Below are 18,631 nucleotides of genomic sequence, written 5' to 3' on the forward strand. Positions count from 1 at the left end.
GATAGAGGAGATTTCAACAAAGCAAGTCTGATGATCATTAGCTGCACAAGCAACTCATTTTTTCATTGACATAATTTATATGCTAAACAAAGAACCTAGATTGAGATACTGTTAGGGATACCCATCCCAGTGAGTCCACCCTCTCGAGTGTATTCCGATGTATTAGGATACAATAACGTGTATGGCATCTTCACAGGTCCGGTTCGGTTCTTCAGGCTACAGTCATTGTTTCTGGCTATAATGTTATTTTCGATTTCGACCAGCTTATCCCTAAATCTTTCAAATGCAGCTAATGGTTCTTCATCCAGAGTCTACTCAGGTGTATCCTGTTAACCAAGGTATATCTAATCGGCTGAATGCTAAGTCAGGGTTTTTCTCGAGCTCGATGTATTCATTGGTGCCTGGTTCTGGCATGAACCAATGGCTGACAGTCGGCCTGTTAGGGAGGTAACCAGCGTAAGGGTATTGGTCAAAATTAACTGCTGCATGGAGAGCTGAAGCCATCCATATGATGGTTGTGCATACTCGAATGAGATTGTGTATTGTTTTCATCTTGGGCCACCACTGTTCATCCTTCAAGTCACCGTGGCCTTCGTTTCGTATCTCTTCCCACCATGATTGGAGTTCGTTGTCCGTTTTCACTGCTTTATCTGATGGGTAGTAGAAACAACAGTACTCAGTACCCGGCTGACCAGATTTCTAACCCATCAACTGCATAAGGTTAATCCTTTATCACAAGGCTAATGTGATTGGGAGACCTCAAAACCAGATTTCTAACCCACCAACCGCATAAGGTTAATCCTTTATCACAAGGCTAATGTGATTGGGAGACCTCAAATCCTTCACAGCCATTCCTCTGCAATAGATTTAAAAAGAACAGCAGGATCGATTAAATTTCATATCGGTAACGGTCCAAGGGTAAATCGTATCAAATATCTCTAAATCCGAGGTCATGTGTGGCTTACCTCTTAAGCAGATCAGCAGACAAAGCCTGCTCGGTGAAATCCCAACTCTTGTAAACAGCAGACGACATTTTGAGTGCATATTTACTTGGATACACAGTCGACTCAACTATCCCATTAGCATTGATGAGGAGCTGACGAGCCATGGCATTAATGTTCATCGTATTACGGAAGTGAGATTGCAAAAGCTTATAATCAGGTGGACGACGCTCAGTTGTCGATTACTAGCGATCACAAATGGTTCAACAACAGCATGTGTGTTTAACCCCAAAAAAAACATTTTTAATCATGTAAACGATAGACAAGGTTTTCAGTCAGTTTGCCATTTATGGAGGCATTGGCATTTCAGCAATCATACCAATGAGAAATGAGCTGATGGTACCCTGAGTCGTTAACTGCAACATAAACTTTGGCCAACTGCCAGACCGAACCTTCGATGCCGCCCTCTGCTGGAATGAAGACCTTGCTGTCAGCATCGTATTTGTCCCCTTGTGGATGCGGCAAGCTCAACTCGTTCGCCAACGGCTTCAGCGTGTCATCGTCTTGCAAAAAGAATAGTGTTCGAGTGGCGTAAGTCTTTGTGCCAGTCGAATTTATCCTCCGCAGGTATGGCATCAATCCATCGTTATGGTCCAATATAAACAATTTGTTTCTATCTAGAGCCTGGATTGAATATGAACGAAGAAAACAACGGAAAAAAACCCATTAGTATTACGATATCGCTGCAATCTATTCAAATCGGGCTAATGGTACTTTGCTGGTTTCCATATACTTCACGATCAAGCTTGCTGGTTGGGGGAAATTTCTACAGACATGCTGAATTATTGTTGATTATCCAACTTAAGAGATCAAAAGAACATTAATGTGGGAGCTATATTTACTTGAAGCTGACTGATGACAACCGGGTTGACACCGGCTAGAGTTTCTCGAGCAAACTCTTTGTCTGTCCTTCAAGCAGACCTATCCTCTGAAACCTCAAAATAGCAACCGTAACGTCGTGTTGATTTCTCATGCGGATAAAAAGAATGTAACGGGAAAGTTTTATTATATACCTTTGATCACAGCAGGCAATGGGAACTTCATTAATCTCTCACCATCATTGCGAAGAAGTTCCTTAACAACCTGCCAAGGTAAGCAAACCCTAATCTTCTTTAGAGTGTCATTGTTTGGTAGTTTTACACGACCTTCATAGAGATTAAGCACGTCTCGAAACGAGTTGAACTCGTTTATGTTGTCATCGTTTAATGTCGTGCCCAACGTCTGAGACATGGATTTCAGAGAATAAGCCATGAAGTCCCAGAATTTCACCTAGCTGAACCGTTCATCTCGTGGAACGTAAATGTTTAGGCCTTGTAGTGTACACAATCTGCTCTCCGTAGTAGGATCTGGTGGTCAGACATTTTCCATATTTAGTTTTGGCAAAGTACAATGATTGAATTCTGATAAATTAAAGTAGAGAGTCTAACTTCTATGTCAAGTTAAGTGAGGGTTCTGACCTACTTCGTTCTGTTTCCAACCGGTTCTCCCCCTTCTCGGATACGGATACTTAGACGATCCACCAAGAACGGGCGTGCATAGTCTGGACCCTTTTCCGGCTTTCCCAAGTCATTGTAGTAAGCATAATCATATACTCTGTCCCATTCTTTGAGCTATCCTTTTCCATTTCCTCTGAGATTTTCGAGTTCTTCCTCTCTATACTTGAGTAAGGCTTCAGGTGTTTCAGATGGAAGGTACGCCTAAAACAAAATCCGACAGTTTCTATCAAAACTAAATAACCAATTCGACAATGAACTTAGACTACGAGATGAGATTTGAGCCTGAAACCTTAATGTTACCTTGTTGGAGAAGAAGTTACGATCGTAGTTATACCAATGTGTCGGATAAACCCATGAATTGCAGACAAAATGTACCCGGCCATGGCCGGGTACATGGTCCAGGGTGAATGTCTTGAGATAGAACTGGCTGTGATGAAAGCACCTGGAACACCCATGGTCTCGACATCCCAATCGAATGTGACTGGAAACACGACTTCTTTCGCCGTTAATGGTGTGAATGTAGTGACCCAATTCTCAAAATATGCTGGCATTCCAAGCTTCCCTCGGTTCCGATTGGCTGAAAACAAGCTTGGTGTAAGTTTAACTCACAAGTCAAAGCACCTGGAACACCCATGGTCTCGACATCCCAATCGAATGTGACTGGAAACACGACTTCTTTCGCCGTTAATGGTGTGAATGTAGTGACCCAATTCTCAAAATATGCTGGCATTCCAAGCTTCCCTCGGTTCCGATTGGCTGAAAACAAGCTTTGGTGTAAGTTTAACTCACAAGTCACAACCCATATCAAAACATTGATGTTTCTTCCTCATGAAAGGTTTAAATAATAAAGGGTCAATCAGACCAGACGTCCTCAAACTATCCTTTCGATTCTAAATTCATCTACAAACTTCATTATATTTTAATCTAGTTCTCTGTATATCTGATATTGTATCAATCAAGTTAACTTTTCAGTCTAGTTATCAATGTAAATGTTAAATTCCGATTCGGATATGAAGAGAAGTGTAATTAAAGCATGAGAGATCTGATGTCAAGGGTGAAAGCCAAACTTTTTTCTTGAATTTTAAATTTTTAGTGTGGAAATGCAATTTTAATGTATTAACTTATAATCTTGCAATTTCTAGAAGGACCATATAGAAAATTTTCTATTTTGACGTGACTAATACTATAGTTTATCTTAAATATTGGTTTTATTAGAACTATAGTAACGCTCTAACTTTTTTATTATTATTATTAGTCTAAGGTAAGTATAAGACATTATTTGTTTAAAAATAACTCTCAACCTTTCGACATTGAACGTTCATACTCTTGGCATCTATGATGCTCAAATCCGAATCTTTAAGGAATAACAACGATTCTTTTATCACTAGGCCTGTAAATGAACTGAACGTTCAACGAACCGTTCATGAACCGTGCGACGGGAAGTTCGTTTATGTGCGTTTATTTATTAAATGAACGAACATGAACAAGATTTTTTGTTCGTTTTGTGAGGCACCTCGCACTTATATTCATTTCCCCTTTTTTTCCCAAACCTTATTGTTCACTAGAGAGTGAAGACTCTCTGAAAGATTCAAAACAAGTTATATTATAGTGCAATGAAGTTTTACAGGTCTGTTTTCATCTCTTTTCTGTTTTATTTGACTAATAGTTGATATGTAAAGTTATTGTGGGTATCTTCACATCTAAAACTCAAGAAAACATAATACTTCTAGAAATAGATGGGAAGATAAAGGTAAAAATCGGAAGTATATGAGCATCAGTAAAAAGAAAAATATATAGAATTTGCCAGAAAAAAAACAAAGGTTTCTATGTAATTTCTGAAAAAGAGTGTAATAGCGGAAAATGATTGTTCATATGTAATCATGGAACACTAAGATAAATGTTATAGCGTTAAATTAAAGTCGTGTGAATCATTTAATATATTTAAAAGATCGATCGAAATATTTGATATCTTCAAACATTTCATCACTGCTAATAAGCTCTTACGCTATTTATCACTGTAGATTTGGTTGATTTGCATTGTCGACTATTTTTCATGAAAGAACAATGGAAGGTAGGGTCTCTAACGTTTATGTTCGTGTTCATTTATGTTCACGTTCGTTTATGTTCGTGTTCGTTTATGGGTCGTTTATTTATTAAATGAACGAACATGAACATATCTTCGTTCGTGTGCGTTCGATTTGTTTACAGGCCTATTTATCACGCAACTTAGAATTTAGTGGCTAAATGTTGGACCTTTAACACACGAGTTTTGGTTCAATTCTCATTTATCACACAGAATCATACTTCTCTTGATTTTTCTTGACCACTAAAATAGAAAAAAAATGAATCGCCTTAAATAATTATAATTTTTTTAATAAGATAAATTAAATAATTATCATAAAAGTAGATTTGTCAAAATTATCTTAAAGTAGTATTGTTAAGTATTCTCAATATTTGACGATAAGCGTTCAATCACCCTTGCAATCCCTCACACGAGTTTTGGTTCAATTCTCATTTATCACACAGAATCATACTTCTCTTGATTTTTCTTGACCACTAAAATAGAAAAAAAATGAATCGCCTTAAATAGATTATAATTTTTTTAATAACAGATAATTAAAATAGTAAAATAATTTGATAAAAAATAATAATTAAAATATAAAGATAATAATGATTTAATGATTAGTGGTGTAATTTATCATAAAAGGTAGATATTGTCAAGATAATTATCTTAAAGTAGTATTTGTTCTAAGTATTCTCAATCATTTGACGATAAGCGTTCAATCACCCTTGCAATCCCTGGTGCTTGAACTTATGACCTCTATAATAACAAAGATTTCTTTAACTATTAATGTAAATTAATTCGTGTTTAATTTTTTCCTCATCATATTAAAGTTATCAATAATATAAAATGTAACAGGTACATACATGTCTATAACATGATCAATATGTTTAAAATATTTTTCATCTTAAATTTAAATAAATACTAATGGTTAAATTGACGATTAACTTAGAATTCATATCATAATTTAAGTACATATGATAAAATTAAAGGTGAATTATGCATTTAGTACTTAAACTATCAATTTTGATCTATTTTAGTATCTAAACTTTTAATTTTTTCAAAATCATACCTAAAATTTATTTTTTTATTTCATTTTAATACTTCATTGTCAAAAATTTAATGCGTTTAGTACTAAACTATCAGTTTGGATCTATTTCAGTACTTAAATTTTTATTTTTTTTTCAAAACTTAATTATGATTTAGGTACTAAATGCGTTTTGGTACCTAGACTTTCATTTTTTTTAAACTTAATGACGGATATTAAAATGAAACAAAAACTAAAATTTAAGTATAATTTTGAAAAAAAATAAAAATTTAAATACTAAAACAGATCAAAATTGATAGTTGAGGTACTAAATTCATAGTTTACCCTAAAATTAATTTAAAAAAGAAAAGGAAAAGAGAAAAGCAAAGAAAGAGAAGGAACCAAAGTCGAGATGAGTAGCATTGATGAGCTGAAGTGAAACTCGGTTGTGAAGAAGCTCCACTCTTCCTTTCATCTTCTTCGTCTTGTTTTCCACCATGTCTATGCCCTTTGTTAAGCACTCACAATCTCCATTACTTGCTTTCTTAAGCTCAACCAACACTACACACAATTGCAGTGAATGTAATGGCCAAAACTAACCTATTTGTAGGCAATGCTCAGAGTGAGCTTTCCTAAAAGTTGTGACAATGGATGTCTCTAGTCTCTTCTTTGCCTTTGAGCAAACACTTCCATGTGATGAAAAAAGCTTTAATTGTATTCTTTGTAGCAACTATGCTGCTTTCTTTTGGATGAAATATAAGTTACTTATCCAAAAAAAAAAAATTCCTAAGCTGAGCTCCCACCAGATCACGCCACAGTCAAAGCTCTCAGAAACAAAATTATTACGAATTAAAAAGAGAAGATTTTACTAATGAAAAACTTGGAATTTTAACGACAGAGATTCCGGTTGAGCGTGACTGTTATTATTGTAGTTTAAATTCTGCCGAACATCCTCTATCTATAACCCAAATTCTAAATTAATCTCATACTTCAAAATATTTTTTGATTCAATTCTTAAAAGTATCAATATTTTATCAATTAGATCCTTTCGTAGACATAACTATTAGTTTAGATGTTAATGTTAATTCAATTGTAATTTATAAAATATTTAAAGCACATGGATTAAATCATAATTACTCATATACTTATTATGTGAATAATTTGAATCTAATATATTAAAATATTATAATTTGAATCTAATATATTTTTAATTTATTAAATTAAATTAAGGTTAAATCGATAACATGTGTAAGTAATAAGGATTAAAAATATAATTATACTAATTTTGTTAAAACGTCAGCTCTTCCATCAAATGTTAATGATAGAAGATTTAACTGAAATTATGTAAATAATTAAATGATTTGATTAACAAAATTAAAAGATTAATGATCAAATTGAATCTTTCCATAATGAAGTAGTCACAGGTGTAATTTACCCATTAATATAAGGTTTCAATATTTTAAAATTCATTTAAAACATTTTAAATGCAGTGACCAATCTAGAATCCGAAAGGTAGTTTGGGGATGCTTTCTGAAATTACCCCCTTCTTTTACGTAAAATACCAAACTGGTCCTTTGGTTTCCTTTTTTTATTTTACTTAACATTGTTTCCTGCAAATGGCTTTATGTGTAAATGCCTCCTTCCACGAATTTTGCATCCATTTATTCCACATTAAGAGGAATTTTCAAATTTTAAAAAATAAAATAAAAGCAAATTAATTAAATTTTCGAATTGAATAATTAAGACAATTAAATTATCAAATCAATTTAAATTATTAAATATTACTATTATATAAAAGGATGAGTATTTCACGCTCTTAAGGTACTAATGAATACATATAACGAAGAGCACTATTAATTTAATTTATAAAATTTTAAATTTTAAATTACTCCACCTATAATTATAAAAATTAAAAAACCACCATTTTCAAATTTTAAAAAATAAAATAAAAGCAAATTAATTAAATTTTCGAATTGAATAATTAAGACAATTAAATAGTCAAATCAATTTAAATTATTAAATATTACTACTATATAAAAGGATGAGTATTTCACCCTCTACAAGTACTAATGAATACATATAACGAATAGCAATATTAATTTAATTTATAAAATTTTAAATTTTAAATTACTCCACCTATAATTATAAAAATTAAAAAACCAATGGTAAATTATTTAAAATAAAATATTAAATTTATTATTTTCTGTAAATTTTTTGGCTTAAATGTATCATTGCCCCTAAAGTATATCATTTATACCGAGTTACCTCTTAAAGTATTTTTCGAGACGTTTCGGCCCTTGAAGTTTAAATCATTACCTCATTTGTCCTAAACCGTTAACTCCGGTAGAAATAGCAAGGATAAATTACATATTTAGCTATTCAACTATATTTTACGATTCTGTTTTGGTCACCCAACTATTTTTCTCTCTCAAAATCATTATTAAATTTTAATTTTTGTTTGATTTTGATCACGTAAATTGATTCCATTTATTTTTTTGAACTTACTAACTTTTGTTAACTTGATCCTTATATTTTTTTTTTGTTTACAGTAATCTCTAAACTTGGTTTCTTTTATTATTTTGATGATATGTCGCATGATACAATCTTAAAATTTCATATAATTAAAATAACTAAATATAATAAAAATTACAAAGTTTAGAAAATATTGTGATAAAAAAGTTTCATAATTCAAGTTGAGAAAAGCTATTAAAGTGTAAGAAAAAAATGTTGTGTTATCCCTAATTTATATTACACATGTTTGGATAATGGAACTCTAATTAAAGGATACATGAATGAATGTTTACACAATGTAAACCAATAATTATTATAAACTTGAAAGAGTTAGTGGTTTTACTTAAAATTATTGACTGCTACAAGGGTCGTGACAATAATTTTTTTGAAGAATAATAAATAAATAAAAAGTAAAGATAAATAATTTTAACCAAGAGGGGTTAGTTTAAGTGGTAGTCAATTTGATAACGCTTAAGCAAGGTCTTGAGTTCGAGTCATTGTTTATGCAGAAAATCTCTGCTGGGAGATTCACCCACCAAAATTAGATGTACGACATGGGTCGATCTGGATTAGTCAAAGCAAAGCCCTGAAACCGAGAGGGTAACAAAATAAAGATAAATAATTGAATGAATTAAGGTATCAACATCAAAGTACAGGGTACCATGAACAAAGGGACTTATTGTTTGTTCTTCATTAAAAATTGGTTCATTATGTCTCTTGCTTGTCATCTTTTCTTGAGACAAATATTTTTTTTCTTTAATTTAATTTTAATTGTATCGTCCTTATCTAAAATTTTAATTAATATTTGAATGAAATATTAAGTCTAAAATTGACTTTGAAGAGAAAAAATATTAGTTCGGTTTAGTTTAAATATTCAGGGATCGAGTATGACTCAACTTGTTGTTAGGTTTATGATATTCATATATTATGTAATTTTTATCTCATATATATATAATTATAATGTAAAAATTATTAGCTTGGTTGCGTTTAAATATTCAGGGGTAGACTATTTGTGTATCGAGTAAAAAATGTGATATAAATGAATTCTTATTTATTACATATTCTAAAAATAAATCGAATCGATTTAAGTGATCAAAGGAAACAAAAACTTAAGTTTAGTGATGGTTTTGAGAGAGAAAATCGTTGGGTGACCAAAACAAAAATGAGAAAATAGTTTAGTGGCTAAATATATAATTTACCATTGTTATTTCTAACGACAATGTTTTTTGGGCAAACGATGTAACAATTTAAACTTCATATGATAAAACATCCTGAAAAATATTTTAGGAGACAACTCAATACAAATGACATACTTTAATGGGCAATGATGAATTCAAGTATAAAAGATTATGGAAAATAGTGTAATTAATATTTTATTTTAAATAAATTACACTTAGATTTTTAATTAATTTATAATTATACGTCGAGTCATTTAAATTTTAAAATTTTATAAATTAAATTAATGGTACTCATCGTTAGTGGTGCTCGTCGAGTCGAGCGTTATAGAATTTTTTTCTATATAAAACAGTGATTTTATCATGCGAAATTAGAAGAATTTAAAAAAATATATATTAAAAATTAATAAATCTTTACAACTACAACATTAAACCGTCATGATATGATATATAACGTTAATTTATTAAAATAATGGTTATATATTACGACGTGAAATTATCAGAGTTATTAGTCGAGTCGAGCTTTTCGTTACGAATAAAAACATCCCAAGCTTGGAGGCCAATAAAATGTCAAAAAGCCTACGTAAATCGATCGATCGTATCGGACAGATAGATGTTTGGACGTTAATGATTACAGTTGCTGTGTAGGTGTGGGATTAAAACATACTTGAGAGTGATGTTGGAAGCCTTTGACAAATATGGTCATCTCTTTAGGCTTTCACTGTCTCGGCAATCTTATCGCACCGGCTTCGCAAACTACTTCCGAGGCGAGGGATCCGATGTCGCAAGCTCCGCGTACATGTTTGAAATGGCTTTCGCAAAATATTCATTCGCTTGAGGTCTCTTAATCTGGCCGCAAATAAGAACATAAATGAGAATTTATCGTGCCGGTTTTAGTTTGTTCTTGGTTATAATGAGGTGGTCACTTGCCTTAAACGTCGGAGTAAGCAGACCGTTCTCTATAGTGAATGGTTCGAGCACTAATGTCACGGCTTTTGCAAACTCGAAGCCTCTCAGCTGTTTTGAAGTCGATTAATCAGAAAATCGAAGCCCGGTGAAGAAGGACATGGAAATCAAAGGTGCAATATAAATAATGGGAGAAAGAAAAACAGTGAGTTCATCGAGAAACATTGCCTGAGCTTCTCTTCCGAGAGCATCCATATCGGCCAGGACGGCAGCCATCACTCTTGGGTCATTGCACAGTTGTGCTAAATCATTGTACCGAAGATATCATTGCCGGATAACATTAGCAAGATATTAAACCAGATCGTAAAAGAACAGTATCCTCGGTTTTCCGGTAACGTAAAACATCAGTTGATAGATCACCTTAATGCCTTCAGAATCAGCTCATGGTCTACCGAGACAATAGCTACCAGTGTAGAATTCAGGCGTAGAAGTGGTCAAACAGAGAAGAGAAAGAAGAGCGCGAAATTATTGAACATCGTTGCTTACTCTTACCGTAAACAAAACACCGAGCAATAAATTTGCATTTAGCGTATAAGTTTCCGATTTTTTCGGGAGCTATGTACTCTCCCTGAGCCAACTTAAAGATGTTCTTCTTCCTGCACCGATATACGATTTTGAGTAAAGGTCTATAGATACGCACACGGACTGATAATTTAGTTCCGGTATTTAATGAAACATAGTATGATATTTGACCTTACCTATCAATGATCTTTCGACGGCCTCCAGGTAACCATAGCCCTATATCTCCTGTATGCAGCCATCCATCTTCATCGAGTACCTCTCTCCTGTCAATTTTTTTACATTTTAAAGGAATCGAGTATCCGTATAGGAAAGTTTAAAGAAGAGAAGGGTCACATATGAGGAACATACGTCTTCACTTCGTCTTTGAAGTATCCTCGGAAAACAATTGAACCCCGAAACACAGATTTCTCCACGAGGATACGGCTTGTCATCAGATGTGTAGTTCATTTCCGAGACATCCACGAGCTTTATTTCTGAAATAAGCAGACAGATTTATAAACCTGTTGAAAAAGAACTAGAAAGATTAAAGCTCCCACATAATAACTCACCACAAGCCGGATTAGGAGAGCCAATATGGCCGGAAAGGTTGTCACCCTCGTCCATACTGCTTATAACACATGAAGTTTCGGTCATTCCGTAACCTTCCACTACTCGACCACCGAAGCAGCTGCAGATTCATAAAGGAAACATTGACAAGAGAGATAGGAGATACTGCCGATGTCTCAATTTGACGTGTTTAAAGTATATTAACTTACATCTTCAAGAAGTCTAGGACATCGGGAGACAAGGGTGAAGCACCGGAACTCAAAAAACGAACTCGTCCTCCGAGTCTGGCTTTTATTTTGTTGAACACCAATTTATCCCAGATGGGTGAAGGACTCTTTCCTCCAGAAAAGATTAAACACAATCGATACATATCAAAGCAATAACGAGGTGAACACATCAATCTAGAGATGTAAATGGTTTACCATTCATTATTGCATGCTTCTTGGAATTGTAGGCGACGTTGAAAAGTCTCTCCTTTAGAGGACCAGATGACTTTACGGCATTGATAATACAGAAAAAAAGGAAGAGTTCGATAAAGTGGTTCAACCAATATATATCAGTCACAACCAACTGAACAATCAGCCTATTACCCTGAGTAAATTCTGTTATAAAGTCTAGGGACACTGCAAAATATCGTGGGTCGTAGGACAACCAGGTCATCCATTAATTTCATGTTATCCTGCACACAAAGATCAAGAACCAGTTCTAAGAAAAACCATAAAAAAAAGATCTTATATAAGAGCGAAGGTGTTTAGAATTACTCTCATACCCCTTGGTAGAATCCAACTGCGACTCCGAAATACAGTAAAGCAACCTGATAAGCTCGTTCGTATATGTGTGCCAAAGGAAGATATGAAATGTATCTGAACATAGGACGGATATTTCAGCAGGGAAGTTAAGGTAAAACAGTGAATTCATATGTATTATGATCTATATTTATTTAGAGCCTAAACATCTTACACATCTTGAGGGGTAAAATTTTGTACCGGTGCTGCATCCAGCAGCACTTGCAATCAAGTTTCCGTTCATCAACACGACTCCCTAGCCAAAACTTACAAAGAATAAGTAGGTGAATGAAAGAACTTATATTATGATTATTCAAATCTGTTAAAATTCACATGACTAATATATATACCTTTGGTGTTCCGGTTGTACCACTAGTGTGGCAAATCGTTGCGATATCATCTGGTTTTGGTGGGATAAAAGGCTGAAGGTTACTTCGGCCCTAAAGTACCCATAAAACGAGAAGCAGTTATACCAACACAACAGTTGAGCAAAATTGTATAGGATAAAAGCACACTTATGAATGGGTCCTAACAATACCAAGAGCATGTCGCTATAAACTACTTCATTCTCCATTCCTCCAACCACCTACAGTGAGAAGAAAATAATTATTTTCCTGAGAAAATGGCAAATCAGTATATGTACACTTTTTCGTATTCAAAGACTCAGTAAGAAGGATTTAGTAAGAAAGTATACCACAACCAAACATACGGATGGAATCTCGGATAAAAAGCTTAACAACAGCAATTCCAAGGGGAAAGATGAATAAATTGTGTGAAACAAATACAAATTCCTCAAAATAATGTGAACTAGACAATGAAAAAAAGGTCCCAAAGTGTAAAGTTAATTAGTGTAGCTGGAACAGGATCACAGATTTACGGAATTCAACGTTTGAGGCACGAAAAATATAGCTTCCACATCCGCATGGTTAGAAATGTACTTGACAGCATCTGGACCTGCAAAGAAACAAAACGTTCTATTCAGCATCTTAATAATAGGCCAAGATGGACAATCTTTAAATTAGAAAAGAGGGCTTCGAACAGCGGCAAACCTAGTGTGTCATATAAAGGAACTGATACAAGAGAATATGCAGAGCAAGCATGATCAACAATGAGCCACTCTGGTCTATTGATGAAATATATGCCAACACAAGAGCCCTGGAATGATAAAAGCAGTAAAACCACATGCTACATGATGAACAATCTATTAACTTAAATCAGGTATGTTACATGAGGAACATAACTATTGCTGATATCTCACCTTTGTTATTCCGTGATTTATTAGGTCGGAACCTATGGCTGCCCGAGTTGTTCCAGCTTCTCCATATGTCATCCACTTGTACCTTGATGAATCAAAAAAAAAAAAAAAAAGTTAACGAATGAACTTTGACAACCGTCACTATGACACTCATTTTGACAATAGGAGACTTACTCTCCTACTTTACCATCATCCCCGATTCTTGTACCAAGATATTTGTAATCGCGGAAGGTATCAACCGCATATCTAAATAATTAGAAGAAAAAAAGAATTAAGAGAAGTGAAGAAACGATTCAGACTCCAGAGTAATTCCATGTGAAATCAATAATAATGAATAGATGTACGGCAATACAACCAGAGACTACCGAATTTGAACTTCAGCCAGGAAAATGAGGATGCTTACTCGAAATTATCATGCAATGTACTGATATTGGGATGATCAGGAAATCTAGTCACGAACTGAAATGGAAAGCGAGCAGATCTGCGGTGAGGCACCAAAAAGAAAATGAGAACAGCTGAATAGAGAAGGGGCAATGCAGAGCAAAAAATACAAAGTATAGTAGCAGAGTTTTACCTGTATACATTCCATTTTCCAGTCTGCAGTTTCTCTGGCAGAACAACACTATAACCCGGCTCTGCTCAAAAATCAATATCAATAGATTTCAATTAAAAAACAGATGAACTAGCAATAGATGACAGCTTCTAATAGATAAATCTGATAAAAACTAATGCATATTATTTATTTCAATGGATAATCGGATATATATAAGCTGCTAACGTCTCTTCCTCTGTCTCAAAATAGATGGCCACATCCATTCAACCATCACTTCGAATTCAAACTCAAACCATTCCTTCAACATTTATCGGTAGTTTAGTGCACATTCCACTGCAATCAAGTTCTTTTTTATCGATACACAAGAAGGAATCCAATTGAGATCCATCATCACCATCTCAAAACACCCACCAAGCATATTCTATTCTTTCTAGTCTCACTAAACACAATAAATCACAAACTTAGAAGAGACAGCTCAGGCTACACCATAACATGTTATAAAGCAACTTACCCGCCGAAGCAGCTATATACACAAGCTAGACACCTTCTGAAATGACAAAAATCCATCCTCAACAATAATATTTTCCAAAACTGATTGCTTGTCATTTTCCTTATCTATCGACAATAGTTCGGACTACACCATAACATGTTATAAAGCAACTTGCCCGCCAAAGCAGCTATATACACATGTTAGACACCTTCTGAAATGAAAAAAAAATCCTCCACAATAATATTTGTCTAATAAATTCCATTGGGGCTACCTTTTTTTTTTCCTTTAAAAGCTAAGGATTGAAGAAACAAATGTTATACACCAGGTTTCACTTTTCCAAAAAGAAAATGGCATTAGTTTTTCCCCCACTGAATTAATTACTCCACCCCACATCACCAGCACAAAATAAATTCGAGTTGTTCATGGAAAACGGCACCGGAAAACCCATCAAAGTACAAATCTCAAAATGTCTAATTGCAGCAAAATAAGAACAACCAACTTTATGCTTCCTACGAATAATTCCCAGATCAAAAAAGAGTAAGAATCTTCTTTTTCCCGTGTTACATGGAAATCTAAGAACAACCAATCAAACTCAAGAGCATATACTATTCTTTTCAGCCAATTAACGTTTTACACAAGCTGAAAAGAAGAAAAAAAATTACAACTTTTAAAAAATAAAAAACAGGTCAACCAAGCTTATATCTATTGTTCTTCTCTCAACCGTACGTATTTTATAACACACGTACCGTAGAGGAATTGACCGGCGGTTGGATTAGCATGGAGGTCGGTATGAGAAGCGGCGGCGCCGTTGGGGAGAAGGTGGCCGTGAATGGCGGTAAGTCGACTTTCAGCTATGCTTGAATCCATTAGAAAGCTTAACGTGATCCTTTCTCTTTCTTTATTTTTTTCCAAAAATATGGTTTTAGATAAAGAAGAACGCTTTTTAGACTTTTTCAGACATCATTGTTGGCTTGTTTTCTTATGGCAAAAGCGTCATTTAATAGCCTTTTGCCTTTACATTTATCCATTTTTTATATATTTTTAAAATAATTAAAAGAAGATTAAATAAAAAGTATTTAATTTTAATCATGGTATCTGATCTATTTATCGATTAATCCAGATTGATTAATTCAGATCGGATATTGCAGAGGTAAGGACAACCCTTCCAACCCAGTTTGTTCTATTCGCAAACATCGAACATCTGACCTTGATTAAGTATTTAATTACCGATAGAGGTTGGTTTAAGTGGTAAGCAGTTTGATGCTGCTTAAGTAAGGTCTCGAGTCCTTATGTATGCAGAAAATCCCTGCTAGAAGACTCACTCACTAAAGTCAGATGAGTAAATCAGGTTGATCCTGATTAATCAAGACGAAATCTTATGACTGGAAGGACAACTAAAAAAATAAAATAAAAAATATTTAATTAAAAAACTAAAATTCATTGAAAATTTTTAAATATGCAAAGAGGTTAAATTGATTTTTTTTAAATTGAAGGATAAAATGTTAAAATTTCAAAGGATTACGTCTTTTATGGGTGAAGTTATTATTTGTATAAATTCACCAACATATTTAAAATTTTAAAAATTATCTTTAATTTTATCTTTATTTTTTTTTAAATGTGAAAATGATGATTTACTAATTTAAATAAAAAAATAAATTACATAAAAATACTAAATTCTGTCTATATAATAAATTTTATTTTTAATTTTTTTGAATTAATTACTAGTATCTGATATATTGATCGATTAATCTAGATTGGGTGACCCTCCTAACACAGTTTGCTCCATTCACAAATGTCAGGTTCGAACCTCTTACATTACTTAAAAAATCTAGTATCTCATCTTACTATATCAACCGATTGTTGGTCTTTATCATTAATTTTTTTTAAAAATTATAAAATAATTATTTTATTTATTTATTACAAAATAATCATTATAATATTATAATAATAACAATTTAATGATTGATATGATTATTTTATAATAATTGAATAAAAAATTAATAATTATTTACGTCTGAAAGCTTTAGCGCCGCCGCTGCTATGGTCTCTACTTTTTCCATTTTGTCGACTGTTGTATTAGGAAAGGCATATTAATATACTGTTAATATATGACGTTAATAAATACATTAAAAGATATTTGATAAATTTGATTTAACGTTACTGGAAATATCGAATAATAATAATGTAATAGGTGAAAATTATGAAGAAATATTAAAAAATTTGGCAATTGACAAACTTAGCTTGTCGGTTTGTGTCGATACTTTATAAAAATATATTGATCCATAACAATATAACATGTAAAAAAATGACAAAACCGGTCTATAAATGACAAAACAGGTAAAGCGCTACCGGATATATTGAAAGTGTCGATACTTTATAAAAATGTATTGATCTATAACAATATAACATGTAAAAAATGACAAAACCGGTCTATAAATGACAAAACAGGTAAAGCGCTACCGGATATATTGAAAGTGTCGATACTTTATAAAAATGAATCGATCCATAACAATATAACATGTAAAAAAATGACAAAACCGGTCTATAAATGACAAAACATGTAAAGCGCTACCGGATATGTTGATAGTGTCGATATTTTATTATAAGTATCAACACTTTTGGAATTTAAAAGAGAAGAAATTATAGCGTTAATAAAGAGTGTCGATACTTTATAAAAATTTATCGATCCATAACAATATAACAGGTAAAAATATGTCAAAACCGGTCTCGAAATGACAAAACCGGTAAAGAGCTACCGGATATGTTGAAAGTGTCGATATTTTATTATAAGTATCGACAATTTTGGAATTTAAAAGAGAAGAAGTTATAGCGTCAATAAAGTGTCGATACTTTATAAAAATATATCGATCCATAAAAATATAACAGGTACAAATATGACAAAACCGGTTTCGAAATGACAAAACCGGTAAAGAGTGACCAGATATGTTGAAAGTGTCGATACTTTATTATAAGTATCGACACTTTTGGAATTTAAAAGAAAAGAAATTATAGCGCCAATAAAGTGTCGATACATTATAAAAATGTATCGATCCATAACAATATAACAGGTAAAAATATGACAAAATCGGTCTCAAAATGACAAAATCAGTAGTAAAAAAATATGCTTGTGTGGTCATTTTTATTTCAAAATTTTCATTTTTTAATACAAAAAGTTGGATATTTTAAGCAAAATTAAGTAAGAAAATAATAAAATCTTTGCAGTAACAAAAGAATAACATTGCGAAACCCATCATTTTATCAGTTTCTTAAAGAATAAAAACCCATCATTTTTTAATTATTATGTAACAGGTAAATTTACAATGTAACCGATAAAAATATACTGGTTAATTAGTAAATAGGTTTACATTATATATCGATACTCTTTAAATATGTGTCGATATTTTTTTCTCAAAATGAAAGCACAACGAGGTGCACGCATAAAGTGTCGATACATTTAAAATTGTATTAATCCCAAAATCATCAAAACCGATAATTATAATGTAATAGATAAATTTGTAATATTATCGGTTTAAATATACCTGTTTAGTTAGAAAATATTTTATTGTACTTGATAATATTTCCAGTTAAATGATATAACATAACCGATCCAAATTTTAACTGATCACTTAATTAACAGATCATGCCACTTTTTAGCCATTGTTTAGACGCCGCACAACAGAATTCTCGTAAAACAGACAATAGGTAACGTTTGAAAAGCAAAAAACACACTACGGTAAAATTATACCAATGGTCACTTTACTTTTAACAAATTTGTAATTTAGTTATAAAATTATTAAACATTACAATTTAATCACTCAATTATTCAAGATGTAACATTTTAGTTTTTCATTCACGGATAATATGGATTTCTTTTTAATTGAAATAATAAATCAGCCCTCCCTATTTTACATATCGTACCATTTTAATCTTTATTAGAAAAAATACCCAAAAGATAAGTTTTAAACTTATTAATAATGGTATATCACAACTCACACATGATAAAATCTGAACGATACAAAGTCTATTACTTTTCAAAAATTTATTTTTCAAAAAAATAAAAATTTTAAATAGTCAAAATACAATCCTGTGATTGCATTAGCTCATAACTTTATAATTCTTTAAGTTATTAAATTAAGGATTAAGGGTCACTTTACTTGACCTACTTTATTAATTTTGTCTTTATCGTTTTTCTCATCAATTTAGTTTTTAAAGTTGTTTAATTACATCATTCTATACTCTACT

The 18,631-nt window shown here is 32.5% G+C and overlaps 2 pseudogenes; both read right to left on the bottom strand.

The window, feature by feature from the left end:
• Positions 1 to 71: 71 nt before the first annotated feature.
• On the bottom strand, positions 72 to 6,085 carry LOC120160547 (annotated as a pseudogene).
• Positions 6,086 to 9,893: 3,808 nt separating this feature from the next.
• LOC120160684 lies at positions 9,894 to 15,336 on the bottom strand (annotated as a pseudogene).
• Between the last annotated feature and the right edge of the window lie 3,295 nt (positions 15,337 to 18,631).

This window comes from Hibiscus syriacus, unplaced genomic scaffold, assembly GCF_006381635.1.
Source record: "Hibiscus syriacus cultivar Baekdansim isolate YM2019G1 unplaced genomic scaffold, ASM638163v2 tig00111392_pilon, whole genome shotgun sequence".
In the NCBI taxonomy this organism is placed as follows: Eukaryota; Viridiplantae; Streptophyta; class Magnoliopsida; order Malvales; family Malvaceae; genus Hibiscus; species Hibiscus syriacus.